This window comes from Mirounga angustirostris, unplaced genomic scaffold (assembly GCF_029215605.1).
Source record: "Mirounga angustirostris isolate CCGP_5_RB_7025 unplaced genomic scaffold, mMirAng1.0.hap1 SCAF_2, whole genome shotgun sequence".
Classification (NCBI taxonomy): domain Eukaryota; kingdom Metazoa; phylum Chordata; class Mammalia; order Carnivora; family Phocidae; genus Mirounga; species Mirounga angustirostris.
The window spans coordinates 128,291,343-128,306,835 of NW_026991710.1; the positions used below are offsets into that span (position 1 = coordinate 128,291,343).

Sequence of the window (15,493 nt, forward strand, 5' to 3'; positions counted from 1 at the left end):
ATAGTAGTTAACTTTGGGTGAAGGGGTTATTTGATTGGGAGAGGACACAGGGCAGCTTCAGATAAGTTGATATACTGATCTATGTTGCAACTACAAAGGTATGTTCACTTTGTAAGTTTATCAATATAGAAAAGTTAATCTATAATTTTCTGTATGTAAATTATACTTCAATTATTTTAAAAGTTTTTATAATTTTTTTAAGATTTATTTAGAGATAGCACATGCACATGAGTGGGGGGCAGGGGCAGAAGGAGAGAGAGAATCTTAAGCAGGTTCCATGCCCAGCGTGCAGCCCGACTCAGGGCTCAATCTCACAACCCCAAATCATGACCTGAGATGAAACCAAGATGAGACACATAACCAACTGAGCCACCCAGGTGCCCCTTAAAAGTTTATTTTTAAAAAATAGATGAAAAATTACTTCACAGTAAAATAACTTCAGGTCATCATACTGATGATATGTACTAATTTAAAAATCTGAATTTCCTAACAGTATATTTCAATTTATTTCTACTGACTCTATATAGATAAATATGCCTGGCCACTTTGTATTAATAAGTTTTGAGAATAGTTTCAATGTAAATATAAATTTTAACAGCAAAAAATTCCTTATAATTGTCTATTAATACTAGAGAAAATTTTACATAAAATCTTGCTAATGTCTGTTCTACACCGGCTCAAGTTAGGTTTACAAATGTGTAATTTTGTACACATATTAAAAGTATTAATAGCTAACTCAGAAATTGATTTCAAAAGCAATCAGATGATCAAGCCAAGCATTCATAAAAATGTTAAGGCAAACTACTTGGCCCTGTTGCTTAGAAAATCTTAAGACTTTTGACAAAGGAGGCAAGAATATACAGTGGGGAAAAGATAGTCTCTTCATTAAATGGTGTTGAGAAAACTGGACAGCTACATGCAAAAGAATAAAACTGGACCACTTTCTTACACCATACACAAAAATAAATTCAAAATGGATTAAAAACTTAAATGTAAGATCTAAAACCATAAAATTCCTAAAAGAAAACATAGGCAGTAAACTCTTAGACATTGGCCTAAGCAATATTTTTTTGTATATGTCTCCCCAGGCAATGGAACAAAAGCAAAAATAAACAATTAGAACTATATCAAACTAAAAGCTTTTGCAGTGAAAGAAACCATAAACAAAATGAAAAGGCAACCTACTGAATGGGAAAAGATATTTGCAGATGACATATCAGATACAGGGTTAATACCCAAAATATACAAAGAACTCATATAACTAAACACCAAACAACAAATAATCCAATTTTAAAAATGGTCAGAGGGGGCACCTGGGTGGCTCAGTGGGTTAAGCATCCAACTCTTGATTTCAGCTCAGGTCGTGATCTCAGGGTTCTGAGATCGAGCCCCACGTCAGGCTCAAGCACTGGGTACGGAGCCTGTTTAAAATCCTTCTTCCCTCTCCCTCTGGCCCTCTCTCCTCTAATAATAATAATAATAATAATAACAACAACAACTGGGCAGAAGACCCAAATAGACATTTTTCCAAAGACGACATACAGATGGCCAACACACACATGAAAAGGTGCTCAGTATCATTCATCCTCAGGGAAATGCAAATCAAAATGACAATGAGATATCACCTCACGCCAGTGAGAATGGCAAGCAAGTATCAAACAGACTAGAAAAAACAAGTGTTCACAAGGATATGGAGAAAAGGGAACCTTGGTGCACTGTTGGTGGCAATGTAAACTGATGCAACCACTATGGAAAACATTGTGAAGGTTCCTCAAAAAGTTAAAAATACAACTAACATATGATCCAGCAATTCCACCTCTGGGTATATACTCAACAAAAACAAAAACACTAATTCAAAAGATACGTACACCTCTATGTTTATTGCAGCATTACTTACAATAGCCAAGATATGGAAGCAACCTAAGTGTCCATGGAAAGATGAATGGATAAAGAAGATATTGTGTGTACACACACACACACACACACACACACACACACACGCATACACAGGAATATTACTCAGCCATAAAAAAGAATAAAACCTTGCTATTTGCAACAACATGAATGAACCTAGAAGGTAGTATGCTCTCTAAAATAAGTCAGACAGAGAAAGACATATGCCATATAATCCCACGTTTATGTGGAATCTAAAAAACAAAACAAATGAACCAACAAAACACAAACAGACTCACACGTACAGAGAACAAACTGGTGGTTGCCAGGGGATGGGGGGGAGGGAAGTGAAACAGATAAAGTGGATTAAGAGGTATATACTTCCAGTTACAAAATAAGTCAAAGAGATGAAAAGTACAGCAGAGGGAATATAGTCAATAAGACTGTAATGACTTTGTATGGTAAAAGATGGTAACTACACTTATCATGGCAAACACTTCGTAACGTATATAATTGTCAAATTGCGATCTTGTACACCTGAAACTAATATAATATGTCAGCTGTACTTCAATTAAAAATAAAAAATTTGGGGGGCACCAGCTGGCTCAGTTGGTAGACCATGCAACTCTTGATCTTGGGGGTTGTAAGTTCAAGACCCATGTTGGACATAGAGCTTACTTAAAGAAAATAAATTAATTAAAATAAAAAATAAAATGTGGAGTTACTTTTAAATTTTTTTAATAAATAACTTTTAAAAATTTTAAAGCCAATAACATTTTGAAGAAAAGCCTTGCAAATAAGTAATCCTACAGAGCTAAAAATTTTTAGGTTGATATTTACAATGGTACCTTCCTTATTCAAAATACAAACAGTCCTATCACTCATCCACTTTTCCACTGTATTTACATAATAACTATGATTTCATCTAACCAACTTCTATTCCTCTCTTTAAATATCATTATTTGATCAAATTTGAAAACTTTTATCTTGATGGAAACCACCCTTATCAGTCACAACAACAACCTATTTGTCTTGAGTTGATTTTTTTGTTGTATGAGTCTTTAAGACAATGTTCAGAGGAACAGAATGCTATAAGCTCCGAAAGTTCAGTTCCCTGAACAATTCCCAGAGGCAGAGCTTCTTTTGGACAATCTTAACTTTACACAACTCATCAAAACCTTACAATAACCTTCCTCAGTCTTGTGTTATTCTATCCCTAAGAGCCTGGCCTGGTAGACTCCTCCAAACCTCCAATCAGCCAGAAATTATCGTCAGGTTTCTACAAGAAGGTAGCTGGCCACTCAGGTGCAGTTCTGAGACATAAGATGCACAAGCAACCCTTTCACAAAACTGATTTTTTTAAATCAGTCTAACCATTCACCCGGCCCCCAAGCCAGACACCTGCTTCTTCTAATTCAGGTATTTAGCTTTCTAAATGGTATTCACCAGGTTACTTACCAAGAATAATGTAAGACTAACCATTCCCACTTTGAGAAACTTTTGATAGGAACAAAACTGTTAATTTGAGAGGCACCTTAGAACTAGAAGAGGGGAAAAAAAAACCTTCCCTCAAGAGAAGTTTGCTTTATCTTCCTAAAAAAAGAAAGACCAACTTAGTGAATATAAGGGAGATCTCTCCAGAGGTCACACATCTCAGCAAAACAAGATAAATACCAGGAGAAGGGTGAGGATTACAGATATGGTTCACCTTGAAACTTAAGAACCAACAGATCCCATCCAACATCTAAAGAACCTGCAGAAACTAGACATGGGTTTATTAGAAAAATTACCTAACTTCCATGATTTCTGGTAATACAAAAGATCCCGGAGAGGATGATAAGGATGTAAGCAGAACAGTCTTCCCCTAAAATAAAAGACGCAGGATGAATTCAGTGACTGCACACTGTTCACTCAGCAATAAATTTAATAAAGATTTCTCATGAACTTTAACCATGTAAATATTCATATTTGAAAATCTAGCATCTTTAAATAGTGCTAATGATATATTTTCCTAGTATACTGTTATTTTTTGTTTTCTATTTTAATTTTGTAGGTGGAAAAGCTGGAGCTAGACTAGTATCAAATATAAAAAAAGCAGGATCGCAGCTAGTCAAGAGTTGTAAGCAGTTAGATATCAGATCTTGAATTACCTGGAACAAAGCATTAGAAATCATTTCTCAAATTACCCATCATCCATTCTATTTAGCCTAAGTACAATATTTCACAAATCAGCCCAGTGCAAATCAATAGTCCTATCTCCATCTTATACAGAAGTGAATCCTAGATAGCCTTTAAATGTCTTCAAAAACCTTCACACATCACATTTTTTACGAAAGATGTAAATTTGTACTTTAAAAATCTCATGTTGCATTTCTATTTCCTGAACAAAGAAGGCACAGCACTCAGTATTTATCCTCTCAAGCATCTTGCTTGATTGCTTCAAAACTGCAAATCAACACTTATATAATACCTCAGAGTTTGAAAGGAATCCCTCAACATTCTGATGACATTATCATAGACACTACCAACAAATCTAAAAGTAAATTCATGGTACCTTTGAAATATCTGATTTGCCCCACCTGTTACAACACTACAAAATATAAGTTTCAGGGCACCTGGGTGGCTCAGTCATTAAGCGTCTGCCTTCAGCTCAGGTCATGATCCCAGGGTCCTGGGATCGAGCCCCACATCGGGCTCCCCTACTCAGCGGGAAGCCTGCTTCTCCCTCTCTTGCTCCCCCTGCTCGTGTTCCCTCTCTCGCTGTGTCCCTCTCTGTCAAATAAATAAATAAAATCTTAAAAAAGAAAAAAAAAAGTTTTGATACAATTTATCTCCATTTTTATAATCCTTTTCACTACACAAATACACCTTTATAAAGTTAAGCCCCAACCATTTTCTTCAACATTCCCACAAACCTTAAAAGTATTTCTGAATTCCTCACAGTTCCTCTAAATTGCCAATTTTTACAATGTACTTCTTATGAAGCTTGTGCTTCAAAATAAAATAAAAATACAACATATCAAAATTAGTATGATGCAATCAGTGTAGTGCTTAGAAGGAAATTTATAGCATTAAATGCCTATATTAGAAATGAAAAAGAAGAAAAGTTTTAAATTGGTAAGATTCCACCTTAAGAAAACAGACGTAGAAGAGCAAGATAAACTCAAAGCAAGCAGTAGGAAGGCAATAATAAAGAGCAGAAATGAATGGATAAATGGAATTGAAAACAGAAAAATAGAGAAAAATGGATACAAAAGCTGGTTCTTTTAAAAGTCCAATAAAATTAATAAACCTCTATCAAGACTAATCAAGGGAAAAAAGGAGAAAGATAATATAAATTACCAAAACAAGGATTGAAAGCAGGGATCTCACTATAGACTTTAGACACAAAAAGACACAAAAAGAATAATTACAAAATACTTAAAATAACTAAGGAATACAAATTAATGTCTACAAATTCAGCAACTAAGATGAAATGGATCATTTCATTCTGAAAGAGAAAAACTGCCAAAATTTATTAAAGAAAAAGTAACCTGAATTTTCTAGTATATATTAAAGAAAACAAATTTGTAGTTAAAATTCTGCCAAAAATCACATGCTCTGATGGTTTCATAATACTACAAAACATGTAGGAAAAACAATGTCAATTAAACACAATTTACTCTAGAAAAGAGAAGAGGAGGCAATACTTCCCAACTCAAAATACCAAAGCAAGACAAAGATATTTTAAGAAAATAGCAGAGGGCGCCTGGGTGGCTCAGTCGTTAAGCGTCTGCCTTCAGCTCAGGCATGATCCCAGGGTCCTGTGATCGAGTTCCACATCGGGCTCCCTGCTCGGCAGGAAGCCTGCTTCTCCCTCTCCCACTCCCCCTGCTTGTATTCCCTCTCTCGCTATCTCTCTCTCTGTCAAATAAATAAATAAAATCTTTAAAAAAAGAAAGAAAAGAAAATAGCAGAAACAACATCTTTCACGAAGGATACAAAAATCCTCAACAAAATAGCAGAAACAACATCCTTCATGAGGATACAAAAATCCTCAACAAAATGAGCAAACTCAACCCAGCAATATAAAAATGAATAAAAGCTCATAAGCAAGTAGGGTTTATGGCAAGACTACAAAGCTGGTTCAATATTTGAAAATCAAACAAGGAATTATATTACATTAATGAAGAAAAACCACATGATCATTTCAATAGCTAAAGAGGCACTAGACAAAATCCAGCATCCATTTCTCATTAAAAATAACAAAAAATAAAGCAGAGTAGGAATAAAAGGGAATTTCCTTCAACAACTAAAAGCCATCTAAATAAACCTACAGCTAATTCTATATTTAACAATAAACAACTAATAAAAGACCAGGAACAAGGCAAAGACGTTTGTTCTACTCAGCATCGTTACTGGAAGTCCTAGCAAGTGCAGTTAGGAAAAAAGTAAGAATAAAGACATACAAACCGGAAATTAAGAAATGAAAACGGTCTTTATTTGTATGCATGACTATCTACATAGAAAACGTAGACAAAGGCTACAGAAAAGCTCCTACAACTAATAAAAGATTGTGACAATTCATGGGTTATGGGAACCTGACTGGATACAGAATAAACATACTAGGCAAGAAGACTCCGAAGGTTTAAGTATTATAGATCACAGCAAGAAACATATCCTCTGTTTGAACCACTTGGTTCAAGTGGCGACTTACAGATCTTCCTGTTTATAAAGGCACATTTTCCCCTTTATAACAGTAAGTGATATATGGGATAATAACTTGATATTAGGTATATATCCTGTTTCCAGCAGTCCTTCCCCAAAGGTTTTGGCACTCACTAATGTGTCTGTCCTAAATTGTTTCACTGGGGTTTTCAGTATGATAATTTTCTAGTTCTAACACTACTTAAAAATGTGTTAACTTCTTTCTTCTCTAAAGAAGGGTTCCCTTTTCCCTTATCCCTCTTCTTATCACTCTAGACTCATAAATTATTTTTTCAATTTAAGGTTTTATCATTATTTACAAGCATCCTTTCACCAATGCTCAGATAGTTCCAGATTTGGCCAGTAGGAACTGCTGTGATTTGGGGTTCTGTTGATGTGATTCAACAGCTTTTAAAGCACTTTTCTGTTTTCTGGCTGTGTGGTTTTCTCTGCCCAAGACCTAGAATCTGCAATTTTTCACAGAAGCCTTGGATCCTTTTCAGTAGGAACAATATTTAGAGACCATGTTATCAATGTTAAGTGTAATTATTGCTACTGCTATTGCTGATGCTTCTAAGCCCTTCTGATAGGAGGGGGCAATATATGTGTATAATCATGGATTCATATTAATATCTCTGTTTAATTGACAGTGAAAGATTTTTAGTGACTGTATCTGTCTATATTCCCTTAATGTTAAATTTATGGTTCCTAATAATATTAATAGGTCAACTAAAATGACTTGCCTATAAGATATTTGGAACAGTTTCAAGATTACCATAAACAATATAGTTCTACTAAGTAATTAAGATCATACTATGTGAATCATTTTATATATTAATAATATGTCTTTGAGGTTTTGCTATATCATGACCCAGATTTTAATCTTTTTAGTCAATCTATTAATATTCAAAATGAATTTATGTAGCCATTTCCCTACTGGTGGACATTCAGACTGTTTCTAACATTTTGCTACTACAAATAATACTGTAATTAACACATTTGTGTATATATATCTTTATGCATACTTTCATAAAACTATTCATGTATATTCTTTGAATTATTTCCCCTTATTCATAACTCATTTTCTAGGTTTTATTAAATTTAGAAGCTCTTTGTTATGTTTGTTAAAACTTCGCTACAAATTGCAAATATTTTCTACTATACTGGCCTGATCTTGTTATATCTTTTCTTAGAGAAGTCTGTTCCATTTTAATGGACTTAAATCTGTTTTCCTTTTCAAATATACGGTTCATCACATTTCAATGTTTTAAAAAAAAAACAACTGTGCTTTGTGTGTGTGTGTGTGTGTACAATTTTCCTATTTTTCATTTATTTGGACTCTTTCTGGCTCTTCCTGTATCACTATCAATGTTTTAATTACTACAGCTTTATAGTATAGCTGTAGTATTATAGTATATAATATAATACTGCATACTGTATATAGTATATATATCATAAAAGACCTGTCAGATTTTTATTTTTAAAACTTCTATTGGATATTCTCATTCATATATTCTATATACTTGAGAATCAAGTTGTCAAGTTTCCCCCACTCTTCAAAGAGAAAAAATAAGTTGTGATTTTGATGGAACTGCATTAGTTTGATGGATAAAACTTTGAAAAAGTCTGTATTTTACAATTTTGGGCTTTTCATTCTAAAAAACAGTAGGTCTCTTCATTTATTTGACCCATAAAAAGGAAATCAACTGCAATACAATTTACTTGTGGCACACTATTCATATAAAATAAATCCACTCACAATAGCTAATTTAATTATTAAATGCTCTGATGCAAATTTCCTCAGGACACAGATTTATGCGAAGAAAAATATAAAGCCCAACTAAATGTAAAGAAAGAAAATGAGAATATAGTTAACAAATAAAACAATAATGACAACAAAACACCAAAAAGACTGAAACCAATACCCAAGATCAAAATTCTACAGATCTAGAGAAAAGAAGACAAAGTTGTCATGAGGTATATCATCAGGAAGCCTTTAGGTATTAAACTACCAACCCAGAAAGAGACCTTGTACATGATAAGCAGATTCTGTCAAATTAATTTCCTAGGAAGGTATCCTAGACACCAAGAAGGCATCCAAAGTCACCTGAAGAGTCAAGGGTAAATACCTTAAAGCAATACTTCTCGCAACAGTCCAGTTTAGTGTCCCTAGCAAAATACTACCAAAGGTAAAAGTAATCAACATATAATTCTCTCATCTCACCCTATCCTCGGTTCCATCTAACCTATGACAATGCAGAGTACAGACTGAAATAGTCTATCTACATGAAAGCCAAAATACTTGGAATGTTTGTCTTACGTTAAAAATTAACACACAGGGGCGCCTGGGTGGCTCAGTCATTAAGCGTCTGCCTTCAGCTCAGGTCATGATCCCAGGGTCCTGGGATCGAGCCCCGCATCGGGCTCTCTGCTCCGCAGGAAGCCTGCTTCTCCCTCTCCCACTCCCCCTGCTTGTGTTCCCTCTCTCGCTGTGTCTCTCTCTGTCAAATAAATAAATAAAATCTTTAAAAAAAAAAAAAAAATTAACACACATTTTGCATTCAACTTTGTATTATTTGTGAATTCATTCTATTATATAAATAATCTTCTGATTACCTAACAGTTAAATTGCTTAACATTTCTTTTTTTTTCCTTCGGATTTCAGAATAGTCTTTTTTATTTTTATTATTGAAGTATAGCTGACATAGAGTGTTATATTAGCTTCAGTAGTACAACATAGTGATCCAACAATTCTATACATTACTCAGTGCTCACCATGATAAGTACAGTTAGCTCAATGTTTCTCTTCTCCAACTCTTTAAGTAAAAGTGATGCTCTGACAAAGTGTTTATCCTATGGGTACACCACACTCCCTACACATAGGCCAGACCAGACTAGACCACACCACCAACTAAAGAAGTATACATAAAAAGCAAGACCTTACTAAATCAAGAACAAGGCAATATAAACAAAATAGACAGTAATACATACCCTAATGGACAAATACTTTGTTTGAACAGCCATAAATCTAAATTTCCTATTTAAATCGGGTATAAAAGTAGGACCACACAAATTCCTTTTGAAATTAAAGAAACAATTATGAGTAAGGTGAGAAGTAAAATCAAATGATACTAGGTCATAAGGTGTATTTTTTCTTTAATGTTAAGTTCATAATGATAGAAAATACAAGTTCATTATGACGTGAAGCAAATATATACAAACATATATAGATGTGTCATATATATGTATTTCTAATACTTTTAACAAAATTTGTCAAAATAATAGCTTTTAAACTAGGAACTAAAAGTAGTCTTTGGTCTTCCTTTAAATATAAATATTAAATATGACCACAACGGACATTTGTGATAACTATTAAACAATTACGTAATTTCCGTTCGTAACTGAATGAATTGTAGCAATGATCTTTTAAACCTATCATTTAATTCATCTTTAACAGCCATTTTACAAAAGTTTTAAATATCAAGATCCCTGTCTTCTATTTTAAGAATAATCTTTACAAATGAGTAAAATCTGGAAACATAGATTTTCTCTGGTGCCAAAACCTGACTCTAACAAACTATCTAGCACTGAGAAGAAATAATATATACTAATATACATAACCTTGGCATAAGTTTATGTATTTAAGAAAATATATAGCATATTCCAAACCTTCCAAGTGAATAACCCTATTAGGTGACTGGAAAGTTTTCCAAATGTAAATACTTGAAAATATGGCCAGAAAAAACAAAACTCGGCTGGACATCCCTGTATTCAAAGAGTTCTGAGTCGCCACTCCCACATCTCCTATCCTCAATTACTTCCATGTGGAAAATATTCAATTAACATTCAGGTCTTGCCTACCTCTTTTCGAAAGGCACTGCAAATAAGCATTTATTACAGCAAATAACCCAAATTATATAATCAAGCTTCCAAGTATAAACGAATTTTTTTTACAGAAGAGAAATCTGTATATGTACTCCAAGCTTATCATCATCTTCCTTTAACTCTTCTCCTTAGAGTAGATGAGATCTAAAGTAGGACATATTATGTTATCAGTGGAAACTCCCCAGCCCCACAGTAGGCTATCACATATGAATTCAGAGCAAAGTTAGAAAGAGATCATTTTTCTCTAAACAAGGCTACATAAATAAATATTACCTTAATATAGATGCCTTCCATCATGCAATATCACTAAGACCCATCCAAAAAGGTTCACTTTTAATAAACTATTTACTAAAACGCAGTCATGTGGTATCTTAAAAAGATCTGCTTTACAATACGGCACACCCAATTACATAAGATGTTGTTAGGTATATAAAGAACTATCACGTGTCACGTATTCATGATTGAAAACTGTAGTAACAAAAATTATATGCCAAGAAACTATAAAGAAAGTAGATATGAATTAAAATATTTTTGTAGAGGGGAGAATCAATTATGCAGGTGATTTTGAACCTTTTGTCTATCTTGCAAATTCTAGTTAATATGCTTCTTAACCATTTAAAACACATGTAACAGGGGCGCCTGGGTGGCTCAGTTGGTTAAGCGACTGCCTTCAGCTCAGGTCATGATCCTGGAGTCCCTGGATCGAGTCCCGCATCGGGCTCCCTGCTCGGCGGGGAGTCTGCTTCTCCCTCTGACCCTCCCCCCTCTCATGTGCTCTCTCTCTCAGTCTCTCTCTCTCTCTCTCTCAAATAAATAAATAAATAAATCTTTAAAAAAAAAAAAAAAACACATGTAACAAACAAAATAACCAAGCAATTCTGTATCTTATAATTATCAAGGAGCATTACACCTTTTTAAAAATCTTTATATTAGAAAAAAATCTTTATATTAGTAACAGTGTTGTTTTTTTGTTTAAGATTTTATTTATATATTTGACAGAGAGAGAGAGCACAAGCAGGGGGAGTGGCAGATGCGGGACTCAATCCCAGGACCCTGGCATCATAACCTGAGCCAAAGGCAGTTGCTTAAGCAACTGAGCCACTAAGGCACCCTAGTACCAGTTTTATTTATCACTCCAGCTCTAGCACATGGGAGTAATACATATAGTAGGCACTCAATATTTATTTAATAAAATTATTTAACTTTTTTTTTTAAGATTTTATTTATTTATTTGACAGAGAGAGAGCACAAGCAGGGAGAGTGGCGGGCAGAGGGAGAGGGGGAAGCAGGCTCCCTGCAGAGCAAGGGAAGCCCAATGTGGGACTCAGTCCTAGGACCCCGGGATCATGACCTGAGCCGAAGGCAGTTGCTTAACCAACTGAGCCACCAAGGCGCCCTATTTAACTTTTCTAAGTTTCAATTTCTTCAAAGTAAAACAGAGTAATACCCACATGTTAGAACTGCTTAAGATTAAATAATACATGCACACAGTAGGCGATAAAAGGTTAATCCCTTGTTTTAGTAAGTACAAATAACTGTTGCTATTGCTTTGGTTCACAGCTAAAAACAAGACCAAATAATTCTCTCAAAGTTTATATGGGACTAACATTAGCACAAAACTTTAGGATAAAAAGAAAGGAAGCTTACCAACCAGTTGTGAAGACTTACTATATATCTATATTGGTGAATACTGCAGTATTAGGTCGAGAGGCCAATGAAACAGAACACAGAGCCCAAATTCAAATCTGTGTATATACAGAAATTTGATACATAACAAAGGTAGCATCACAATAAGTGAGGAAAAAGATTATTTAATGAATGATTCAGGGACAATTAATCATCCACTTAAAAAGTAAGGTAAAATTAACCTAGTCCAGATAAAACTTTCTAGGTGTTAAGTTTTATCAATACATGAAAATCAAAACTAAAACCTTCAAAAGACCATACAGAATAACCTCACAAGATATGAAGACAGAAAATGTTATTTTAACTAAGACACAATAACCATAAAGAAAGTTGATATATCTGTCATCAAAACTTTAAATTTCTGTATTAAAAGGGGTACAACAAAGTTAAAAGTCAAATGACTATATTCCAGGTTCCCAGAGGACAACAGCAGCCCCATGTAAATCCAATCTCTCCATATACCCTTCGGAAAGAAATTTTTTAAAAAGGCATCAACCCAGAGAACAAATAAAAACACCCATAAACCACACCATCAGTTTAACTCGCAAACAAATACAGAGTCCAAGTTAGACATAAGTTGTGGAAGGGGATAAAATTTTAGCAGAACAAATTCTGAAGAATCAAGCAGACTGCATAGAAAACAGAAGGAAACTGGAGCCTGGAGTAGGTGGAACTCATAAAATAATCTCCAGAAAGTGAAAGTCTGACAGTACACAGGAAAGTATGAAGAAAAGGTGTCTCAGGGTAGATCAGGTCGCTCGCTACTGAAGAACAGAAAGGAAGGGCTGCTCTACAAAAAAGAATCTCAAAAAATATACAATCTACCAACCCCTTCCCCCTCCTAGACCAGAAACAAACAAACAAACCTATAAATTAAAGAAATTACACTTCACTATACCAACAAAAGGGAGAGCTCTTGAACAAGAAATATTATCAGCCACGGACTCCTTCATCCCTGTATACATACAACTGGTAATGCTGAGCTAAGAAATGAACAGAACTAATAGACAAACTAATAAAAAAAGCCACTATAAGAACACAAATTCCAAGTCCAAACACGTCTAATGAAAATTCTCACCACAAAAAATTCACAAAACTAAAAACTAATACTCTAAGATAAAGTAATTATCTATAATGTGTATGTATGTGTATCTCTGTGTGTGTATAGTGTGTGTGCGTGCATGTGTGTGTGTGTGTATAAACAAAACTCAAAAACCCAGAATAGAAATGGACGAAACACAGCAAGATATGAAATAAGAATTGACCCTATTTGGGAGGATACAAAAAAAAAAAAGAAAGAAAGAAAAAGAAAGAAAGAAAAGTCAAATCATTTTTTACATAAGTAATACAAAGACTGGATTCAAATAAAACCATAAGGGAAATTAAGGAACAAGCAGTCAATAAAAATAAAGGGAAAAATGATCAAAGAAAAAAAACCAAGATCTGTAAAGAAGCTATAACATGCATAATTGATAACTTTGAAGAACAAAAGCAAAATAAAGGAACTAATATTTAAAACTATAATTTAAAAAGTATTTCCAAAAACAAAAACAAATGTACATATGTATGTTGTCGCGGCCAGGAAGAAGTATGAGATACATGAATTTTGACCCAGAAAAATCTACTGTATACTTGTAAAAACTGTTCCAGAATAATAAACTCTAAAAGACAGCCTAGTAAAACTTTAATTAGTAAATAGGAAAAAAAAATCTTTTGGGCCTTCAGACAGAAATACTAATAAGCCTCTTAGAAAAGACAGAAAGTAAGCTTGGCATCAGACTTCTAAATAACAACATTCAAAGTGAGTCAACATTGTAGCACCTTTATCAAGAAATCCAAGGAAGCAGGGCACCTGGATGGCTCAGTTGGTTGAAGGTCTGACTCTTGATTTTGGCCCAGGTCCTAAACTCAGTGTGGTGAGATCCAGCACAGCATGGGGCTCCAAGCTCAGCAGGGAGTCTGCTTGGGATTCTTTCCCTCTGCTCCTCCCTCCCAACTCGTGCTCTAGCACGTGCGCACGCTCCCTCTCTAACAAATAAATAAATCTTAAAAAGAAAAAAAGAACAGAAAGAAATCCAAGGAAGCAAAGTGTAAACCAAGGATTCCATATCCAGTCAGGGGTCCTTTTTTTATCAAGGCTATTAAAGAAACAGATTTAAACATGCAAGAACTCAGGGAATATATTATGCATAGCCCATTATAAGCAATCTACAAAAAAATGAATTTCATCCCATCCAAAAAAGAGGAAACTTAGGCAAAAACTTTACTAAACAATGGGATAAATATTGAATATATTTAATTTTAGATATATTATGATAAAAACAGAGAGGGAGGCAAACCATAAAAGACAACTATAGAGAACAAACTGAGGGTTGCTGGAGGGGGGGGGGGGGAGGGGCTGGGCTAAATAGGTGATGGGTATTAAAGAGGGCACTTGTGATTAACACTGGGTGCTATAAGTAAGTGATGAATCACCCAATTCTACTCCCGAAACCAGTACTACACTATATGTTAACTAACTAGAATTTAAATAAAAACTTGGAAGAAAAAAAATTTAAATATATTACTAACACAAAGGTATGGACAAGGACAGAAGAATGGTATTTAAATATTATATTCTCTCACAAATTACAATGTAATTTTTAAAATGTGAAATAAAGGGAGATTAAAAAAAACACAAAGAAGAATCAGCTCATTGATGTTAAACAGGTAATAAGTGAATGTCAAAGGATATTCATTTAACATAGACAAACAAATTACCTACAGTCTAAGTCCACTGCTTAGTTAGCCATTAAAACAAAAATATCAACCTTCCTTGATTAAGAAAATAATTCTCAAATAGAGACAGCCCAGGTGTGAGAAGAATAAAACAGCAATAAATACAGCACACCAATTAGAAAAACACACATCATATCAAGATATGTAAATAAGTTTAACTCTCCAGTAAAAGGAAAAAAACTCAAATGGCTTATTTGACTGAAGAGAAAACAGTATTTACAAAAGCAACAGAAAAGATAAAAATATTTAGGAACAAACTTAAATGTATAAAACCTCTATAAGGAAAACTTTAAAACACTTCTGAACCATACAAAAGTAAACTTGAACAGACATCCCCTATTCTCTTGCAAAGGTGACTTATTATCATAAAGATGTTGATTTCCCCAAGTTAATGAGTAATAACATTATTCAAATAAAAATACCCAGCAAATGTCTTCCTAGAACTCAATAAGCTAATGCTCAAATTCATTCATAAAGAATATGCACATATAGTATCTTTCTGGAAATGACTATTTGTATAAATACAAATACTATTTGTATAAATACAAAAATGTATAAAAAGAAT

At 34.0% G+C, this 15,493-nt stretch overlaps 1 protein-coding gene across 6 annotated transcripts in view; it reads right to left on the bottom strand.

Annotated features, from left to right (window-relative positions):
- The window catches only part of FBXW7 (F-box and WD repeat domain containing 7), a 221,113-nt gene that overhangs the window by 149,366 nt on the left and 56,254 nt on the right, over positions 1 to 15,493 (bottom strand). Inside the window, exon 1 of one of the 6 annotated variants that reach the window (XM_045880292.3) lies at positions 3,684 to 3,702. The exons of the other annotated variants lie outside the window; for them this stretch is intronic. The gene's annotated coding sequence lies outside the window, so the exon portion shown is untranslated. Of the gene's footprint in view, positions 1 to 3,683; positions 3,703 to 15,493 lie in introns of those variants that run through there. 6 annotated transcript variants of the gene reach the window in all.